The following is a 17,849-nucleotide window of genomic DNA, read 5'->3' on the forward strand; positions in this document are numbered from 1 at the left end:
ATTTGCAGGCGTTTCAATGAGTGTCTTCTTATTAGGAAGCAAGGAAGGTGGGTCAGCAGGGCATCTGCACAGCAGTGTCCACCAGTAAATGTGGTATCAAGCAGATTTCAATGCAGTGGTTCCCAACCCTGGCCCTGGGGGACCTGCTGCCCTGTACATTTTACGTTTTCACTGCTCCCAACTCGCCTATAGCTCACCAGTATTTTCTGTTTATGAATGAAAAATTCCAGTTTGGCTCATCGAGTGGAAATTATGTACTTACATTGGAACTACGGCCAACAAAAATGACTGAAAATGGGTAACTGTGTTTCATGTGTTCATGTAACTCAATGAGAGTGAGATTTGGGAAAAAAATACATATCAGCAAAAAAAAAAAAAAAAAAAAAAATCAGTCATCAGCTAATTTGGCAAGGAAAAAAAAAGTCAATCAAACAAACATTATGATCAGTGTAACCACTGTCCCTGACCATAAAAATGGATAAAATTACCTATAAAATATTGTTTTAAGCTTATTTCACAACAACATACCACAGAGAAATGACAGACAAGGGCTATTTTATAGTTTGGGAGATATAGTTTTGGTGAATCTGTACATGGATCTGCTCTAAATTGTGATTTGATCAATACACATGACTACAAGGAGAGAGGACACAAAGATTATACAAAGCTGCATCACCTCAGTTCCTAGGGCAGGGGCATTTTCACCCTCCTCCAAGTCAGAGGATTATAAAAATATCAAATCGCAGGTGGCTCATCTGATCACGGGGCATTTCATCATGATAGGTTGTGCCTCTAAATTGTGCTGGCTCTATGCTCATTGTGACGGGGCTTAATAATCTCCAGCAGAGAGTGAATTTGGATTATAGGCCACTGAGGCCGAAGTATCACCCTTTCCTCCTTCTCATTCTGTTTGTCTGTCTCTCTCTCTCCGTCACCCCTGCTGGGGCGTTGGTGCTGTTGCTCTCTCTGGCCTTGGCGCAGGTCGAAGGATTTAAATGGAGAGATTTACCCCCCTGATTTCCCCGGGGAGATGGCCATCTGCCTACCGTCACCCAGCCCACTCTCGCCACTCCTACCCACATGCACATGCTCACCAATAATAACACACAATACACTACCACTACACAGGCCAGAGGGCATTTACTTACATACAGACACGTGCACATGCACTTAGGCAACCAAAAGCAACCAGCTGTCCTATTAATAGCTTTAAAAGAAGCTGTACTGATTGCCATCTACAGTATACATTCATTAGAGACAGCAGTGCATCACACTATCAAGTAAATACATGCTTTTAATTAAAGAGACTAACATATAAATATAAAAATGACCAAATATGTGCAAGCGATTTTTACAGTGCTGCTCTGGACACTAAAAACCCCAAGAAGGTGTCTCTTTGGTTGGGAATGTAACTTAAATGGGAATTCCATAGATTCTCCTGCAAAAATCATGTTGTTACCATGTAAACAAAGTCATTCAGAAGTCATTTAGATGTGAAACTCCATTTACAAACAAACTTCTAGTTTAGTCCTAGTGCAGGTTCACTGATTTCATTGGATAATAAATTAGAAACAAGTTGACTATATTTGTGCTGGAGCCATCATAACCCATTGTTCTCATTACCACCACTGTAAAGAAATCAGTCAATTAACTTCTCTACAATGCAACATTTCCACTCAAACCACTCTGAATGAGAATAGACATATCAACGATTGAATTATGCAGAAAAAAAATTTAATCTGTGGAATTTCTCCTTAAAGCGATACGTTGGTTGAGAAAGCAAAAGACTTGTTTAATGTTAAGTTAGTTACGTTACCCTTATGAGTCCCACAATGGGGAAATTTCACCTCCGCATTTAACCCATCCATGAAGTGGTTTGATCCCCTCAGCTTACAGTCCATGACTGAAGTGCCCTTGAGTAAGACACCTAACCCCCAAATGCTCCCCAGTTCCTGTGGATAGGGCTGCCCACCGCTCCAGGCAAGTGTGCTCACTGCCCCCTAGTGTGTGTGTTCACTAGTGTGCATGTACATGGGTGTTTCACTGCACGGATGGGTTACATGCAGAGGTCTAATTCCAATGTGTTCAAACACAGTTGGTTAAAGGTTGTGAATTCAAATTCATTAATGTCTGAAGTTTGCGTCTTCAGTTTTACACTGGAGCTACGACGCTAACACAACAAGCAGCCGAAGCTTAAGGTTGCCTGACTACATGCCTAAATCATATACATCAGAATACATTCTCCTTAAACCATGCTGAGTTTTTAAGGATATTCAAATAAACATGCTTATGTGAATTCTGACACTGTATAACATACAGTTACACTATCTACAAAAACGAACAGAAGTATGGACAAAACTCAGGCTTCAATCTATCTAGTACTGTTGCTTTTAGCTGAGCAAGGTGCTTGTGTCCATTTTTATAGATAGTATACAGTGTCAGAAACCACATAAGCTAGTCTATTTGAGATTACAAATCAACGTGGTTTGAGGCAAGCAGTGAACATTTTACACTGCTGACTTGCAGACATATAAGCTTCCACTACTTGTTAGCTACACTAGCCTCGTAGTGCCAGTGCAAACCTACAGAAGCAAACTTCAGACACTAAACATGTCTTGACTAACTACATTTAGGAAAAGAGGAAATCTGCTTTTAGCCAAGTTGTCATTTTAATCCACTAGAACTGAGTGATCCAGTGATTCCAGTTTCGGATCAGGGGATCCACATTCATGCACAGTTTGGAGTTTCCCTGCTATGACAAACCTCACCAGCTAAATATCAAGCCCTTCATGAGTCAGTTCAGCTGTGTTAGAACAAGAAAAGCACAAGCCTTTGTGATTGGTAAGGCTGCTCCTTTGTGTTTTGTGAAGGCAGAGTGAACTGGAGGTTAATGGGGCTGACCCCCTACCTCCTCTGTTCTTTACCTCTTTACTACCCCCTTAACAAACACATATATTATCTTAGAGTAATTAACTGCACACAAGTTGCACATGGGGACAGGCACTTCAGTTGTGTCACTTGCACAAAGCAAATCAGCCGAGTGAAGCTGAAGTGCTTCTCGTCAACGTTCTTTGGAATAAATTTGCCATAGTAGAAATGTATGCAAATTGGCCACTTCGTGGATCACGGTGTTGGATCCTCATAGACACTGTGTTCATCAAATACCAATTTGATCTAAGAATCTGTTAAAAGTCAAGAGTAATACATTTCAGGACAATGAAACTAGTGTACAGTGGATTAAATTAATACTCGACAGCAGATGCAGTGCTAAACTGTTCCAGAGTCTCTGAGGTAAACACTGAATCTAACCAAACTAGTTTGAATTACACACTAAATTATACTGCTCACAAACACTGCTCATCCTATGAGGGTGCACCTGGTAAAAGCACTGATTACTGTAGCAGTGCTTTAACCCTACTGCAGATATTCCCATTTGAAACCCAGCTGTGGTTTGCGTATCCCATGGTCCTGGGTGCCTGAGAACACTCCAACTGGGAGGGACTGAAGGGTCACTGGGCGTCTACATGGTCAGATGATATTACTCTGCGCTGGCTTTAACATACTTTGGTTGTGGTAATGCCCTAAATTTAACACAAAGATAAATGATGACATTGATTAAATGGGAGGAGTTCCAAAAAAGATAACAACTAAGACAAATAATACAAGAATATCTTCAAAAGCAAATTTTGGTGTCAGTATCATGAGCTGAAGTGCCTCTTCATTAGCACTGTTTATATGCTTGTAGCCATGAGTCTTCGCAGTCTCGATGCAATGACGATGAGGACTTCAGTGTACTTCACAGATCCATGTCGGTGAGTTCCGAGTCCATGGGTCTGGCGTTTGGAAATTTTGAGGGCATATTTAGGCAGGTTTGGTGTAGAGTGTTTCTAGTTATGAAGAACTCCCTCTCAATAATCCCCTCTAGATTGATTAACGGGGCCCCAAAATTAATGGGGGGGTGATGGAGCTTTTGTGCAAAACCAATTTGTAAATGGTTTAACAACTGCCCTCATTTCCTCAACACAGCATAGCATAATATATTTTAACACTGCAGCCATGTTTCTTCACATTTTCCACGACGTCACAGGTCTTCAGTGACAACTAAGAGTGCAGACTCTTACCCAGGCTATGAGCTACGTCAGCTCACCAACCAATCAGCACTCAATGCAGGCAACCTACTGTAGAAAACATATTTGATGCAGAAAAAACTGAATTGATTTTTCTTCATGAAGTTTTTTGTTTTGTCTGAATGCTTACAAATATATTTCATTTATTTCATGCTTAGCTCCATTTATTTTGGGGGTGGCCGATAGGGCAAAAAGATAATACTTCACAACATTTTCAAGATACACAATATGTATCAAAATATTTAGTTTGTAGGGCTTATTTTAAAAAAATACTATTAAAAACTATAAGACATACATTGGGCCTCTTTCACCAATATCTTCCTAATTTTTTTCTTAAATTTGTCCTAAGGTCCTAAGTGAAAGCCTATGTCAGATATAAGACATGTTCTTACCATGCAGAACTGTTCTCACCTTTGTGCTCTTGAGTGTGTGTTGATTCTGTTCTAAGAACAAATTCAAAATAAAAGAACACTGGTGAGTGTCAGAATCTTCATGAAAACTTCATGAAAAAGTGCGTTTAAGAAAAATTTTCTTCTTAACAATGGCTGGTGGATGAAGCCTAATGCTTTCTATGCAATGCTTCATGTCATCCTACACTAAATCCAGTTAAACAGGACTAATTATGACCTCTTTGTAATGAAGAGTGTTGTTTAGGTACTCATGAAATCCTTTGAATAGCATAGTGATGTAATTTATCAAAATAATGATAAAATATCGTCTTCCCTACTTTGCAGTTATCTTATTATAATGGGATGAATAGGAAGTGGACAGGGTGCTTCTAAAGACTATGGCTGGTGTTTTAAGACAGCATCAAGGTTCTTGATAATGCTCCAGTACAGCAATGGCTGCGTTCATATATATCATAAGAGGCAAGTGGTCTTCCTCTTGTTTTGGTAAACAAACAATTTTTGGAAAGCTGTAAAGTGGCTCTACAGCAAATTACAAAAGACCACCATTAAGTTGACTGTAAGTCAGCTTGCCACCCTACAAAGGCAGTTTTATATTATGTTCCTCTGAGATGAATCTGTGGACTACTTCCATCTTAGAGCTTTGAAACCCCAAATAGAAATTTTTGATTACTTCAGGTGCAAAAGGTTTGGAAGCAGAATCATGCCACCACTACAGTGGACAATGACTATGCTGTGTGCCTTCTGTTAGTAAGCTTAGCATTACTACCAAGTTTAGCAGTGCTGGCGGCGGCACTGTTTGGCTGTCCCAGAATGGACTGCGAGGGGCGAATATAGCTTTGTTTTGGCAGTGGAGAATTTGGGTCTTTAAGGACAGCGGCAGTGGTTCTGGTGAGCGGTGATCCAGCCTTCAGCCTCAGCTGTTTGCTCGCTGTCATGATCCACTCACTCCCAGAGGGCGGATTGGTTTCAGCCCCTCTCCTCCTCCAGCTGTCTCCCACATACAAACACACACTCCCACACACAAACACACACTCCCACACAAAACAGACGAAGGAACTCGACTTTCTAAGCTACAGATTTTAAGCTAATTGACCAAAGATGATGTTGCAAATAAAGAAGAACTAGTCATTCAAAACAGCTAATAGGGGCTGGAACAGCAGATGCTGCAGCTGAAGGTGTGAGACGTGCACTGCAAAAGAATTTTTCTTCAATTTTAGTAAGTTTCAGCCTCAGGGACTCTGCCCATAGAGGCACACAGACTGTCTGATGTAAACTGCACATTAAAATCACTACAGCTCTCAGAATCTTTCCAGTCGCAGAGAAGTTAAACGGACCCTGGCTATCTGAGCTTCTGCGCGCTGGTTTATCAGTCCAATTGGCAAACACACGATTCAAACATCAAGATAAATGATGATACCAAGCAGCTGCATTTCTACTCACTAATAAGCCTTTGGAGCAAGGCACAGGGTTAGTTTACAAGCCCACATTTCAGGACAGTTTTATACAGCTTGCAGTGGAATTGGTTTCATCTCATGTAGTGCTTCCACACAAATAAAGTACTTGGGGTTTTGTGGGGAAAAAATAAAATCCGTTCTCTCCTCCTGTCTCTTCACTGCAGTGTGTCAGGGACAGTCATTGACTAGTCAACTGCTGTCCACAGTGCCAACTAGTGGATCTCTTGGTCACTTAGTATACGTAACCCCTAGTAGACACAAATTAGCATGATGTCACTGCCTTCACTTTATCGACTTTGTCCATTTAATCTGCTAATGGGTGGCTACTATCTTTCATTCCTTATTAGCAACAACATACATCACTGCTGTCGGGGCAAAACCTCATAACCTTAACGGACAAGTAAAAGCCTTTCCTAACTTTAATTGGAAATGAACGAGGAAATTGGAACAACAAAAATGGAGACATTTTGCCATTTTGATACACCAGCACAGCACACACCAACACACCACCGCCACATCAGTGTGACTGCAGTGCTGAGAATGATCCACCACCCAAATAGTACCTGCTCTGTGAGGGTCCATGGGGGTCCTGACCACTGAAGAACAGGGTAACAAAGTATCAGAGAAACAGATGGACTACAGTCTGTAACTGTAGAACTACAAAGTGCACCTGTAGAGTAAGTGGAGCGAATAAAATGGACAATGAGCGCAGAAACAAGGAGGTGGTCATAATGTTGTGCTGATCAGTGTACATGTCTAGCCATTTGAATTAGTTCTCTCCCATAACATTAGAAAAACAGACTTAACTCACTGTTATTTAACTTACTGTCAGCGAAAGGATATTTTGATTTTGCAAACCGCTGTGGATTTGTATTTAGTTTTTTAGGTTCTGGAAGAAAACAAAAGGGAGCTGGTGAGGCTTAAGAAAATAAGTGGTAGTGTTTACTTTGAGAGCCGCGATAAAACATCAAAAGAACAGACAATGTGGTTACAATGGAGAGCTTTATCAGGGTTTCCTCTGCAGCAGTGCAGGGCTTTCTTCTTTCAAGAGACTGAGATAGCTGAGGGTAATCTGAACCTCTGCGTTCCCTACAATCATCTCCCAGCGACAGGGCGAGAGTGTGTGCGTGTCTGAGAACGGGAGGTTGGAAGGGGAAAGATTTGGGAATTATGCACTGAAGCAGGAGAGTTCGGAGCAAGGACTGGATTCAAGATTATAGATTTCTAAGTAAGAGCTTACTGGAGGTTAAGTTCTTAACGTTTTATTCTGCCTGGTGAATTTACATCTATATGAGCCGTTTCTTTTTCTGGTGACCTGCATTGTCCCTGGCCATGGACTGCGGCGCACACGCCGCTATGATACATGATATCCCTGATTCAGAGCCTCACCACAGGCGGCCTTACTTAGCCTCTACACAGAGTCCCATTTTAGTTTGGTTACTCGGCACCATCCTTCTATTTCTGATCGGATTCTGGTGCACGTTTGTGTGTGTGCATGCATAACTTGACTTTATTAACTTGTCAAACCAATATACAGTAAAGTTTAAAAAGAAAAATCTGTCCTCAAATCTCACTCTGAAATATCTGTCAAATCTAAATATCCGCCGATACCAATGAGTGCATCCTTAGCCATTAATAATTCTTATACAATAACAACCTGTGCCAGGTGATGGTTAACTGAGTTACCACAGTAACAGCACCCCATAATGGTAAAAGCTCATTTACTGGGGCCTCCTGAGTGGCACAACCGTCTAAGCATGGACCCTGTCATCAGGAGATCGCGAGTTCGATCCCTGGTGATGCCACAGCCGTCCGTAGCCAGGAGTCCAAGAGAGCACAACTGGCCTCGCTCTCTCTGGGGGGGTAGGGTGGCCCCTCTTTTCCCTGTCCATGTAAGGTGGACAACTGTTTTCTGTGTACATTGAGGGAATATTTCATTAGTTTAACCCCTAAATGGCCAGGGCTGTCCGACAGGCACAAAGTTTTATTATACCCTTCTATAAATTAAGAACAGCTCAATCTGTGTTTGAACTGAAGTCCCTGCAGTTACTGAATAATAAGCCTTAGTATGTAATAAGCCCTATTAGGGCACAAAGGCCAGATTTAAATAACACTTTTTCATTTTTTTTTGTTTTGATCTAATGACATAATAATAATCGAAAATTGGCAAAAACAAGCATATGAATCTTATTTTAATCATTTTCTTGAGGTACAATATGTCTTGAAATGTGAATGTCTGAACAAGCTTCAAGAACATTTTGAAAACATAGTCTTAAGTCAATATGGTAATGCTTAAAATAAGATTCCTGAAAATACTTCCCAAAATGAGGTCTGCAATGTTAAAAAACAATAAACTTCTTCATTATCTCCAGATTTGGAGCACACTTGTTTAAGAAAGGACAAAAATAATTCAGCTGCCATAACACTGCAAAAAATGAAATCTTAACAAACCAGAAAATCTTTTAAAAAATGAACAGTAGGCGTTTCTTCTTATTTTAGGATCAACAGATTAGACTATATTTGTATGTATGAGATGAAGCAGCTCTTCGTTAATTTTCAAGATCATAGGGCTCGTCTCGTTATGATCATAAGATCCTCTTCTTATGGTTTGATTTTTTGCAGCAAATGTGGCTTTTGAGCTTGTAACACTAGGTTTGCAAATCAGACAAACGCAGATACAAACGAACCCGGGGGGCTTATTTGAAAGGAGATGAACAGGGTTAACACCAGACCAGGTCAATAACCAGAACAGCCAGATATAATACATGGAGGTCACACAGGTGAGGGTCATACCCATAGCAGAAATCATACAAACAACAAAGCCAAAAACAGGAGCGAGAATCGGAAACCGGAGGAAACACAGTGAATCTGAAACACGCAACAGCAATCAGCAAAAATAAACAGCTTGGTACACACCGACAGAACAATGGCAATACTTCGCAAGGACATGGTTCAAACAGACTGATTTATATACAGGGAAATGAAATGACAGGTGGAAATGATTAGTATTCAGGTGACTGATCTGCTGGGTGGTTTGTGATTGGCTGGAAGAGTCTCATGACTGATAGAAGGATCCTGGGAAGTGGAGTCCTTGATTGTATGAGTGTCTGACTAAGAACCAGGACGTGTGACAGAGCTGCATTGAAGACGGGGCACTAGATGCCATTCTGACAGGCAGATATTATTCCTGTGCAAAAACGCTGCCTCTATATTAAGGTGCATATTTTAGCATGTCCTCACTTTATGGCACCAGGTTTCAGACATCAAGGGACAAATGTAGGGACAAAACCTTGTATCTCCATTTTTTGTTGCTTTTCATTTTTTTCTTTTACATAATTTGAAAAGGTCACTTGCCCTTTGTGATATGTCAGAATTTCATAGTGAATGGAGCAACAGAAATGCTTTAAAATTACTTGGAAAAAATTATTTATTTACATTTATGGCATTTGGCAGAAGCTCTTATCCAGAGCGACTTACACAGTGTTGCCAACTTAGCACCTTTGTCATTATATTTAGCGACTTTTCAGACCCCTCCAGCGACTTTTTTTTTAAAGCGACTAGCGACAAATCTAGCGACTTTTTCTGGTGTTCCTGGAGACTTTTGGAGACTCTGAGTGAACACACATGTTCTTTAGTTACTGTCCTCAGCGAGCAGCGGGTCCCACTGCACTCACAGTGCTCAGTCTCACGGTCAGTGGAGACCCACACTGCACATGAACTGCACAAATTGATTTATGTAATTTACGTAAAAATTATTTATGTAATGTGGGTCTAGACGAAGCGTCATGAAGTTATTTTGAGAAGCGACGGCCTATTTCAGAGGCAAGAGAAAAAAAGAATCAACAGAAGAAGTTCATTTATTCAGAGTTACTGAATAGTTTTTACTCTTTTTCTCTCCCACGTTATTCCTTTTTTCTACGGCTTCAAATACATGCAAAAGGAAGATTATGCAAATGAGGCGATGATGTCATCTAGCGACTTTTAGGACAGCCAATGGCTACTTTCCTTACTGAGGAGTTGGCAACACCAGACTTACAACGTGATCATCTTACACAGATAGGCAAAGGTGGTGTTAGGAGTCTTGCCCAAGGACTCTTATTGGTATAGTGTAGGTGTTTACCCAGGCGGGGGACAGAACCCCCATCTACAGTGTAGAAGGCAGAGGTGTTACCCGCTACACCACAACAACCACATTTATCTATTCACTTCCATTAAAAAAAGTTAAGAATGGTTTTCCTTGACCTGTAAAATTACCTTTTTGGAGATATGAGGTTATGTTCAGATAGCAGCGATATGTAAGTGTGTGCACGGGTGTTCTGGACGGCAGCCAGACTGAGGTCGGAATGCTAGTTTGGTGATCTTTGACTTGGTATTTTACAGCCTGGAATGACACACAGAATGGCGGAGTCAAAGGAAGGCCGCTAAAATAGAGAGATGCTGCGAAATAATTCAGAGCAGTCATATGGTCAACAGATTCAAACAAGCTCCAAATGCTCATTTCTTCCTCTTTCACATTGCAGAAAACCACATGGTATCGACCAATAAATACTGACCGCTGCTGAATGAAAGGCATGAGTCTAGAACCCCACACATAAGGACATGCAGTGAGTGTTAGCATTAGCTTCTCTCATCTCTCCTCAGCTGGAATGAAGTGTGGTTCTGCAGTCACATGCCTTTTTCCTGCCTTCTCTTATTACATTTTCTGTGATGGAACAGCAAATCCTCAAAAATATTTACCTCCAGCCTTCACCCCCACCCCAAACACACACACACACACACACACACACACACACACAGCTGACTCACATTCTCAAACACTCTAAACAGGTCTGGTGATTTGAGGGTCCGTCTGTACAATAAGCACATCCCTCCTCGCTCATTTACAGAGATAAAAACACTCGAGGATTTAGATGAGTAGGTTAAATCTCTCTCACTGCCTCTGTAGTGATTAAAGCTTCCATTTTCTCTCCCTCACACTGTCGCTCACCCACTGCCTCCATATCTCTCTCTCTCTCTCTCTCTCTGTCGGTCACACACATAGACTGGCTCTCGTCCATTACCTCTACCTTTGTCCCTCTGTGTGCCTCACTCAGTATGTACACCTCTCTCTCTCTCACACTGTCACTCATCTACTGTCTCCATCTCGCTTGCTCTTTCTCTCATACACACACATTGTCTCTCTCCCAATTTCTCAATCTCGGTCCTGCTCTCGCACACAGACCTCCATCTCTCTCTCCCTCTCCAGTTCTCTTGCTCTCTCATGGACATATTCTCTTCCTATCCCCCTCTTGCACACACAGACTGTCTCTCGACCACTAAATCCATCTGACTGTCTCTCTTGCTTTCCTCACACACATACACATTCTCTGCTATCTCTCTCTCTCTCTCACTCTCTCTCCCTCTCCTCTGCCACGTTGAATGCGGTTCCTGATGGCAGTACGGCATTCCCACACACTGACACAGTGACATACTTTTCCACTCTTTCCTCTCCCCTTCTCTTTCTCTCCTCTTTCCACTGTAATTAATCATACAGTCTCCTTTACTTTTTCCATTTATCTGCTCTCCGTTCTGTCCACCCGCACCCCCCACCCTCCCAACTCTCCTCTCCACTTCGCTCCTCTCCTTCATTCTCCTTTCCGCTCCTCCTCTCGTCTCTTTTCCCTGCAGAAGCTGCTAAAACAGCACTGGAGCTCGTGTCCTTGCTCAAAGGCCCCAAGTCTTTCATAGACTCCTGAAAAAGATGGTTCTTAAGGGTTCTTTAGTAAAGAAAATGGTTCTGTATAGAACCATGACCACTCAAAGAACCCTCTGGATGATGAAAGGGTTCTTTAGACTGGTGGAAAATGTCTTGTACATGGTTCTATTTCATACAGGATCCTATAGAACACTAAAAAGGGTGTTACATAAAAAGCTTGTAACAATAAAAGAACCTTTTTTTGTGCTTTACAGGACCAACTACAGCACATTCTCCGTCTAGCTGAAGAACCCTTTCACAATGTAAAGAACACTACTCATGCACAGGGTTCTTTGAGTGTTCAAGGTTCTACATAGAACCATTTTCTTTACTGAAGAACCAGCTTTAAGTATCACACACACACACACACACAACAAACACATGCACAAACAAAGACATTAACATGATTTAAAGCCATGATTCAAATGAGCACTGGGTCCAGCCTGATAAAAGCGCTCGATGGTTAGAAAACAGAACTGCAGTGTTTCTGTAATAGACTGCTAATAAAAGCAGAACACAAAGGCGCTTTACATCACCTTGACTACTTTGGCTGATGTTTAACAACTAAGAGTGAGCGAACTGGCACAAATAAGGCACAATACTGTGCGATATACAGTCCTGTGTGAAAGTTTTGGCAAATTTTTTAAACACTTTACCTCAGCAGTGAGTTTATCACAATATACATTAGAATAAAGTCATAATTCATAATTCAAATAAACACAAAAACATTAAAAAGTAACAAGAATTTTCTTGGGTCCATATTTTTCCTTGACACCTTCACAGCCGCCATAGAGACTTGTTAATATCATCAATCACATCATGAGCTCAATTTAATGAAGCACTGATTGGTGAAACTAGGAGCTGCTTTTTAACTACATATAATACTGTAATACTGGACTTCCTCGAGGAGAGGCTTGAAAATGGTTAAACAAACAAATTAACATCCAGAAAATCACCATTTAGATATCATTATTAATTAATTTTCTATACATTTTGTTTATTCAAACACTTTTCTCAGCAAATAAACACCGACTACACAAATAAATAGATTTTGAAAATGTGTCTTGGGTGCCTAAGACTTTCGCACAGCACTGTAGAAAATTATACAATTATATAAGCTGACTGCAATTATTTTACACAGTTAACATTCATAATCCTACATTTATGTCACAACAAACAATAAACTGGCTCTGTTTTCATTGGTTTCAGACAAATGCATGCAAATAAATGAAAAGGGTCCTGACTGCTACTATAACGCCTTTAGGAGTACACTAGGAAGCAAGACTGCAGTATTGTTGTAGTAGCAGGGCTAACATTAGCTTGTGGCTAGAGTGTATTAACTAGTGGTTGGTTAGTGTAGTGGTTAACACCTTTGCCTTCTACGCTGTAGACTGGGGTTCAATCCCCCACCTGGGTAAGCACCCTACACTATACCAATAAGGGTCCTTGGGCAAGACTCCCAACACCACCTTGGCCTACCTGTGTAAAACAATCAAATTGTAAGTCGCTCTGGATAAGAGTGTCAGCCAAATCCCGTAAATAACGAAACAGTCGATTCAAACAATCCTTAACAGACAACTGCCATTACATTTAAACAGAGGATTAAAGGAAATCAAGAATTTTGTCTTTTAAATGACACTTAATGCGCTTAACATGACCAGAGACTAACAAGATTTCAGGCTCACTTCAGTTCCCCTACTGGCCTCTCAAAAGAAGAAATGAAGCCTGTGGGGAAAAATCTATTCCTCTGCATTTTGAAAAGTCAGCCTCGTTTATGTTTTACCAATGAAGTATTTTGGAATGTTTGGTTTGAATGGTCTAATTAAGTTGCACGAATTACTAACGTAACTTTTAGGGCCAGCCTACGGTGTTTACACAAATTTAATAAAAAGGTGGAAAGAAGACAAAAAGATTTCACCATAGCAAGTCAAACAGAGCGAAAGAGGGGGAGGAAGATGGAGACCGAGATGAAGAAGAAGAAGAGGAAGAGAGACCCAGGGTGGCAGAACAGTCATCACACTCTTTCCTCACACTCTGCCATCACGTTCACAGCTAACCCACACACTCCCGCAGTACCTGCTAAAGATCGCCCGAGTGGCCGACGCGGCGATAAATCACCCTCACTCCGGGCAAGTGGACAGAATGAGATCTCATCACACACTCGCCGCTACCTTTATTTGACTAAGGGAGTGCGGAAGGGACCGTAAAGAATGACCTGAGGGGCTTTGGGGGTTGGGTAGATTAAGGTTACTGTGTAACCAGTACACTTGGAGTGGGGGTTAAGCGTCTTGCTCAAGGACATTTACTTCCACTGTCTTCAGAGAAGCCTATATTCTAAAGGGGTTCCACGTTTTAGTCTTTCTGAACCAAAACAAAAACTGTAAAATGTACGGTTTAATCATGTATCATTATTTGAGTGAACCTTAACAAGGCATTCAAGAACATGATTACACATTGTACTAAAGAGAAGAAATAGTATAAATAAAGTTCTGCAAGGTTCATTTTTGTGGAAGAACCCCACACAGGCGAGTAGTAGTGAGAACAATTCTGTGAAACTGGAGACTCTTATATGAAATTCACAATTTTCAGGTTTAATACAATTTTCAATTCTGAAGTCAAGAGATATGAATTTTGGCATTTAAAACGTCAAAACTTTCTTTATTATAGAGAAATTAAATGGTAGAGCGAGAATCACTCTGTACACCCTCTCTACCAGATAAGATGATCTTAGCACCGAGATGTCTTTGGGATATTGGGTCCAGATTAGTTTGGCTTAAAATAACACAAATTTTATTTTAATACAAGACCAGCATCATGCCCTTGTACAAAATGCTTACTTTATAAAACAGATGAATAAAATACAGAAACCTGAACTACCTGATATAAAACCTTAGACAGCATGTTTCCATTTTCAGCCACATGAAACTAAACCATCAATATCAATATCACACATTACAATTAAAATAGTCTGAATAAAAAGGGCTGACTAGAAGTAAGGCCTTGGCCTCTACCACTTAGCCCTTACCCCTCTGTTTGGCACATTCTCATCTAGGGGTAGGGTGTCCCGATTTAGTTGCAGTAGAGGGGTAGGGCGAAGTGTTAGGGCTACAAACGGAGGTTTTTCAGAGGGTCACTCCAAACGGAGTGTTATGGGGGAAAAAATGGCAAGATGTCTGCACAAGCAACTAAAAATGATGACCATTGTATTATCTTAATTTAATGTCATTTCAATGTCCCTCTCTTCAAAACATGCATAAAAAGTCGCTAATAGTTTGCACACGATTGGCTCGCTAGCTAGTAAAATTTTGTCCACCTTAATTGGTGAAGCAGTTACATTCTGGTGCATCGGGCATCAGAACTGAAGCACCATTTAAGTGCAAATTGCTGACTTCAGCTTCATATAACCAAAGAATTAGAATGATAATAAATAGCTGTCACATCGCCCCTCTTTGAAGGCAGATGCTGCTCTAAATGCAACTAAAGCCCAGCAGTGAGGTTGCTAAACTTTACCCTCCTCTACTGTCACTGCAGACTGGCAGGATCGCCTACAGAGCAGTGGTGGCAGCTGTTAATGAAGTAATGGTCTTTTTATTTGAGGGTCCCATTTCATAGAGGAAGATTTCAACCACTATCCGTTGTAACTCAGTTTCAAGGGACAAGATGACACTCGAAAACAAGGGGTAGGGATAAAAGGAGAAATGGGATTGGGCCTTATTCTTTTTCAATTCAAACCGAATTGCTATCATTCCTAATACACACTCACCAGCACCTTTATTTGAAAGTGGTGTACAGTTAGAGGCTGTAACCCATCTGTTGCCATCCTCTGGCCTCTCATCGATGGTCCTGTGGTCAGAAACTGATCAATGATGAATGGGGCAGAGGACAACTGACAAGTTGTGCATGACAACAGATGTAGTGGAACTAAGGTAGGTAGGTAGGTGGAGCTCAAAGTGGACAGAGGCATCAACTAAATTGGATGGCGAATGTAGATTTCTCTCTCTTCCTCCACATAATCAGAATTAGATTTCCATGGGTTCCACCGGCTCCACTGTGCCTTGTTCTTTGTTCTAGTCTCTTAGCTGAGAGCCGGCTGGGCCTTCGAGTTTACTATTTATACCAACAGCTGGTGTGAGTGTGACTGAAGCTGCAGTCAGTCCTCACTGATAGCTGCTTTCTCACCAGCTTCAACTCTGAATGCACCATCCCCCTCCTTTCAGGACTGGAGAAGTCTGCCCTGCAGCTACAATTCAGGTTTGAATCCCAGCTGAGCTACAAGCTGTGTGTAGTTTTAGGTCCCAGAGTAGAGCTGAACAATATTTTTTTACTTAAACTTTCTCTTAGCTTTCAATAAATCCAACAAAAGTAAATTATATTGATTGAAATCATTGTTAATCATACTGCAATATGCATCAATGTAATCCCAATACATATTGTGCAATATGAAAGGACTCTTGCTGCTCTGCTGCTGTCACCTTCAGTCTTCAAGATGGATGGAACTGGCAAAGTGTGGTATATTTATGGCACAGAGAGACAGAGATATTGATACCATAGATCAACTTGTGCCTATATTACATTTCCTCCATGTCTTTCAACCTTCTTGACATTTAGAAGCTCTATATACTGAACACACTGTTCTCATCCATCAGCCTTTCCAAAGGATCTTTTTCATTCTTTACATACAATCTATGGACTCCATCACATTTTACAACAATTATACAGTTTCTAAGGAACCGTGCAATAAGCTAAAAAAAAGAGACAATGTATGAATGCAGAAAAGAATGTAGAGTAGACGAATAAAGAGTCTGCCGAGGCACACTTTCTACCTCATTTTGTCTTCATTTCATAACGCTGTGCTGGATTAAGTGGATGACATACTGAAGATCTTAATCAAAATACGAACAGCCGTGAGCCCGTAATCAGCAAGACTTCCCACATTTTCAAAAGAAACGGTGCAGTTAAGTCTCATCAATACAGGTTGTAATTGCTGCTTTCATTTCTGTTTATTTGTCCACTGATGATAAACCATATTACTCCGCAGAAATTCGGCATAAACCGTGGATGAAGGTTATGCAGGGCGGTTAAATCAACATAGTAAAATGGAACTGTAATGAGATGTTTTCCAGCCTGGAGCCATTTATATCACAGTGTGAAGGCAATTACAAGTATGACTGACTGAATTTATAGGCATAACAGTAACATTTCTGTGTTTAAACACTTCAGGTTAGTCACAAGATCTGTTCTTTGGACACATTCAACTGTATGACACTTGAATGCAAAAAGACAAAACTGCTATTACTACTACCACTAGGCAGATATCCAACAATGTGTCCCCTCACTGTCCACTCTATTAGACTCTCCTACCTTGTCAGTCCGCCTTGTACATGTGAAGTCAGAGACGGTAGCTCATCTGAGGCTGCACAGTTTGTGTTGTTCATCCACAGGTCTTTCATCAGCGGTCACAGGACGCTGTTGGGTGGATATTTTTGGTTGGTGGACTATTCTCAGTCCAGCAGTGACACTGAGGTGTTTAAATACTCCAGCAGCACTGCTGTGTCTGATCCACTCATACCAGCACAACACACACTAACACACCACCACTAGTGTTACTGCAGTGCTAAGAATGATCCACCATCCAAATAATACCTGCTCTGTGAGGGTCCATGGGGGTCCTGACCACTGAAGAACAGGGTAAAAGGGGGCTAACAAAGTATCAGAGAAACAGATGGACTACAGTCTGTAACTGTAGAACTACAAGGTGCACCTATGTAGTAAGTGGAGCTGATAAAATGGACAATGAGCATAGAAACAAAAAATCATAATGTTATGGCCTGATCGATGTATAAATTTGCACATGCTGCCAGGCCAATGAATCCTGTGGCCAAAATGATAGAATTATTATTATTGTGGCCAGAATTATAGAAACATGTTTATCATTTGCATATTGTATTTGCAATTAATCATCCTTCAATACCAAAAAACAGCCAGGTATTGCTTTTAACCCCCCCATTATACCAGTAAAACTAGGGAGTGACATGCCAGAAACATCTAGTTAGTTAGGCTAAGGATTATCATTCCTTCCAAATGATGCACCTCCATCTTCTTTAAGCTTTGATCAGTCAGCGCT

At 41.0% G+C, this 17,849-nt stretch overlaps 1 protein-coding gene across 1 annotated transcript in view; it reads right to left on the minus strand.

The window, feature by feature from the left end:
• Nucleotides 1-17,849, minus strand: part of fgd1 (FYVE, RhoGEF and PH domain containing 1) — a 65,207-nt gene that overhangs the window by 37,620 nt on the left and 9,738 nt on the right. The gene's annotated exons all lie outside the window — the stretch shown is intronic.

This window comes from Pygocentrus nattereri, chromosome 28 (assembly GCF_015220715.1).
Source record: "Pygocentrus nattereri isolate fPygNat1 chromosome 28, fPygNat1.pri, whole genome shotgun sequence".
NCBI classification, from domain to species: Eukaryota; Metazoa; Chordata; class Actinopteri; order Characiformes; family Serrasalmidae; genus Pygocentrus; species Pygocentrus nattereri.